This window comes from Temnothorax curvispinosus, unplaced genomic scaffold (assembly GCF_003070985.1).
Source record: "Temnothorax curvispinosus isolate PA1 unplaced genomic scaffold, ASM307098v1 QBEX01001446.1, whole genome shotgun sequence".
NCBI classification, from domain to species: Eukaryota; Metazoa; Arthropoda; class Insecta; order Hymenoptera; family Formicidae; genus Temnothorax; species Temnothorax curvispinosus.
Genome location: NW_020211226.1, coordinates 1 through 4972, shown reverse-complemented (window position 1 = coordinate 4972; position 4972 = coordinate 1). Strand labels below are relative to the sequence as shown.

Below are 4972 nucleotides of genomic sequence, written 5' to 3'. Positions count from 1 at the left end.
CAAGCGGCGAGATCGAGGGGAAGGAATCGATAGAGCGAGGGAACAGGAAAGAAAGGCGCGTGGTGTTCAAAGGTCAGGTCGGGTTGAGGGAAGTGTAATTGTAAAGGGTTGGGTACGTCCCTGAAAAAACGCCAATTGATATAAGATTGTAAACTCTACGGAGATAAACAATAAATATATACATACATACATACATGAAAAGTAAATAATAAAAAGCAGAATGATGAGTTTTGAGTTATAGATAAATTATCATTTGAAGTTTGAATGTTTACGAAATATTACTTGTTTGTTGAGGCGTTAACACAGTGATTTACCCAACCTAACCTAAGAAATTTGACATGGGTTTATTGTAACAAGAAAGAAAACGAACCTATGAATAATGCGTCGAAATAATCGTCTGTAAACTATCTTATGACTGTTTTTTAATAATGAAACCAAATTAATAATGAAGTCAAATAATGTTATAATCTTTCGATTCTCATGAAGAATACATTATGCGTAGAAAAAAACACGTAATAGCGAATTCATCTGAATTACTGCTTCAGATAGAACACACTAGATGGCACAGTATTGCTATGATAACTGTATGTATGCATTGCATTCATTTTCCTCTGGATTCTCAATTTGGCGCCTTTTTAAAAAAATTACTCTCTCAAAGTATTGAAATTATTAATTAAGGTAAGAGTATTTTACTGTTATACTAAGAAAAAATTTTTTTGTCAAAAAAATTTATTGTTTACAAAATAATTGTTATATGAATAGCAAAATGCATTGACTTCTAAGATACTTTCTTAGGACAAATACATATTTTTGACAAAAAACATTTTTTTACCAGACTTTAATAGCATATATATACATATTAATAAAATTCGTTTCACTATAAAAAATCATTGCAACCTTCCCGTTAATTTTTTTCAGAGATTGGATAACTTGGCAGTCGGCATGATTGGTCGTGTCCGCAAAATAGCAGCGCTAATAAAAAACGCTATTCAACAAGCGCGAACACGCACATATCGAGTACACTACTCATTTCACGTTATTTTGTGGACAGATATGGGCAGATGTCCAGTCTCTATTTCTAGAGTCTCTAATGATGACTACTTTAAAAGTTACAACACGTATTTTCAATAAACAAATAACATATCTGTTAATTTTAAGGCTCCTGATCCCTGAGCTGAGAACTCTGCGTTGACGGTGGCGACGTACCGTCTTATTGTGTCTTATTTCGAGAATGGTGGTGAAGTGAAGAGACAAGAACATACGATATCGCAACCGTGAAATTATTATTCTCTTAAAAGCTCCCGCGCGCGCTTCTCTCTCCTATTATTTGAATTTTTCCTCTTTTTTACCCCTCTTCCCCCCTCGTAGAACCATTATGTGGATTTTAATGAACACCGGCGGTGCTTTCAACGATCGGTCCACACAATGAACGCAACTTGTCTTTTCCTTTTATTATTATTTGGCAGTGCGAGACAGCCGCGTGCTCGTTCGCTTCCTCTTTCGCTACGCAAATTCGAGTCTTGTCGAGATATGAGAAACGCTACATCGGCTATATCAACCTCGGTGAAACGGCGAGAAATCGTGAGATCGTCCGGGTCCCGAAAAAAAAATTCAGTCCAAATATATTTCAGGCGGTTGGTCACGCCGCTCGATCCTTGCCGCTCCATTCATAGCGCGTAAAATATCGTCTTTCCTTTTCCCTTTTTAAAAGTCTATCAGGGCTCGCGAGATAACAAAGCTGAATTTTAATTTAGGCGGGGCTCACCAGTTCTCATCGTTCCGCGCGCGTATATATACTTCGAGTTTCTTTTTACACGCTATAAACCATATTAGTTTAAACTATGCAATATACTTTTTTACTTTTATATAAGTACAAGCACTTCTGTAATCAAAGCAATCTCGCGGGGCCGCGAGCAGATCATTAAAGTCGTTAAAGGGTTTCAGCAAGCACAATAAGAACTCTCACCAATGGTTATTGGCAACGGCTATTTGATGGTCGATCGTTTGTCGACCATCAAACTTATTTGTATCGAGATAGATTTTCTTGTACATCATGGCCACGTTATTACGCACAGATTGATCGCGATGAAACACTTGAAACAGAGCCTCGCGCATGGAGTCGGCCGCTCCAGTTACTCCAAATTGGAAAGCAACTCCTAAAAACGTGCACGACTCGACGGCGTTTCCAGCGCATGTGGAAAACAGCAATTTTTCTGCCATCGGTATCGCCTTCTCCAACTCGGTCTCAAATTCCAGACAATTCTGCAGAAATACAATGTATTATAATAACAGCGAATCGTTCAAAAGAATCGCAACGCTTATTTGTATGCCACGTACTTTTAAGTATTTCATAACGCGTTTTCACAATCTTATCTCCTCTCTCTTGTTGTCGCCTTGTTCCGATTTGGACGCGTCGTTCGCATTATCGTCTCTATCTGTCGATTTAGTCTCTGATTCTATGAAAATCTTCAGCAAAAAAGCAAATAGACATTCCTCCTTCGCTGTAGCGGAAAGATTTTCCATTTCGGAAGCTCCCTCCAATTTTGTAAACGTCTTCCGCAGGTATGTCATTGCTTCAGTGACTTTTCGGCTTAATAATAATTGTCTCACGTGTTCGAACACATGATTTGGATCGATATTTTCATCTTGTTCCACATCTACCGAAAAATTAACGTGCAATTAATATCTTGATATATTTTGCAAGCGAAATAATAAAGAAGCCAGCGAATAATTCATTGACAAAAAATCATAAATTCTATTTGCAAAATACGAACCATTTATATATTCTGCTTCATCATTTATTAGAATCTCCTTCATTGCTGATTTTATATCGTACTATAAAACAATCCAAAGTTCAAATCTTTGCTCGTGACCACGTTTACTAGCTCACGATGTGAGCTTGCAACTCCTGCAATTTTGCCGTCTCCTTTTCCAGCAAATTAGAAAGTTTGATGATACAATTTAACTGTAAAAATACACAAGCCAAAAATCAGTTTAGTCATGGAAAAAAGACAACTGTAGCCATCGATACAAAATTTGATAATATTATTAGTTTATTCATTTATATAATATAATGCAAAGTTATTGTTCAGGATGCTTACTTCTTTAACCTTATATGTATGCAAAATTACCGTTCGGCATCATTCCGTATGATCAGTCAGCGAATATTCTTTTACCTATCAAATTAGAAGATAAAAGAATATATGTAAGATACTTTATTTTAAATACATTGCGAGTACATTAATCCGTGTTATCGTTCGGCGGCCGGTAGACGATTGCCGCTCCGAGCTCCGACCCGTACTTTCGACAGGCCCGGCACGCACACACACGCGGTCGCGGCATGTCACCTGTATATCGATCACGTGATAGAGCGCTCTCGATGGCTAGGTCAACGTGACGCTACAAATGCTTTGGAGCGTTCTTCTTCTCTTTCTTTTTTCATTGAAAGAAAAGAGAAGAGGAATGCTTCGAAGCATTTGTATAATAGCGTCACGTTGACCCTAGCCGATATTTGTAGAATCTAGATCTCACATATATACGCCATGATTGTGAGATCGTGGAATGATGCCGAACGATAATTTTGCATACATATATAAGCCCAGATAACATGCATGTTACATAAGACGTCGTAAAGATATCTTAAAGATATCTTAAGATATCTTAATTGTATATCTTTACGACGTCTTATGCAACCTGCATGTTATCTGGGAGGTGAGAGAAGTAAGCACGGAAAATCGCAGTCATGCAGTATTTACAATAGAAATGTACTTACCTTTGAATCTATCAATAACGCAAGTGGAGATACACCCGTCTCTCGGCAGTCTCGGCGGCGAAGAAAGCGCAACGGGGGTCCGTTTCCGCGACCCGACACACGTCACCCGAGCGAGGGGGAGGCGATTCCGTTCCCCGAGAAGAATGCGCGTGGCGCACGCGGTACGCGGTCGCGCGGACAAAGCAGATATGTAACACCTACGTGCCGCCGTGTCCGCGTGCACGTTCCGACGCGCGGCACCCACGTCGCCCGGTCGTCGCGACGATCGCGCGCGAGGTCGCCAGTGACGCCGCAACCTCGTGCTTCCCTTGGGTGCGGGTTAGGATGAAGCGTGCGCGCGCTGTAACTCGGCGCTTTTGGCGTAAACCCGCACTGCCGCATGCCGCCGCGAATCCGCTCGGATACGTATCCTCGCGCGTTCGGAAGCGGTCTGAAGCCTGAACGGCGCCGCGGATCACGCGAGAAGAAAAAAGGGGCTACTCGCGACGCGGGCGGTTGTCGAAGCCGTCGGAGGGCACCAACGAATAACTGCGCGGATCGCGGATCACTTCCCCCTTCCCCCTGCGGCCACAACTCACGCGCGCGGCGCGAAACGAAATGCGAACAATGCAACAATGGCTTCTTCACCACTAATTCTATTACCTGGCAGATGGCACGCGAGACGTGAGATAGAGATGCTGTCATCCCGCGGCTAAGCGCCGAAATGATAACGTCGCACAAATTACTGCAAATCGAACTTTTACGCGCGTAACTATAAACTTAACTATGCGTGCTAAGTGTGGTAGCCTGTATAGCACATTCCATTAGCTACTACTGCAAAGTCATTTTTTTCCTTGAGAGTAAGAGTAATTTTTTAAAATATTTTCTTTTTTGGATAAAACTAGAAACGAAATTATTGTTACTACAAACAACTACAAACAATTCTAAGACACATGGCGCAAGCGGATTCGAGATATCTTTAAAATTGACAGAGATACGTTATTTGTTTGTTACAAATACGTTGTAACTTTTAAATTATTCCACTACAAACGAAATTGTTGTTACTTTGTAGTAGAACTTTGTTTTAGAATCGTTTGTAGTTTTTTGTAGTAACAACAATTTCGTTTGTAGTGGAATAATTTCCAAGTTACGATGTATTTGTAATAAACAAATAACGTATCTCTGTCAATTTTAAAGATATCTCGAATCCGCTTGCGCCAT

General features: G+C 40.4%; 1 long non-coding RNA gene across 1 annotated transcript; it reads right to left on the bottom strand.

Annotated features, from left to right (window-relative positions):
- Window positions 1-837: 837 nt before the first annotated feature.
- On the bottom strand, window positions 838-4027 carry LOC112463681. Its single transcript, XR_003041832.1, has 4 exons — window positions 3773-4027; window positions 2775-2965; window positions 2338-2657; window positions 838-2262 (listed from the first exon to the last, which is right to left on the bottom strand). It is a non-coding gene; the product is annotated as an uncharacterized LOC112463681 (long non-coding RNA).
- Between the last annotated feature and the right edge of the window lie 945 nt (window positions 4028-4972).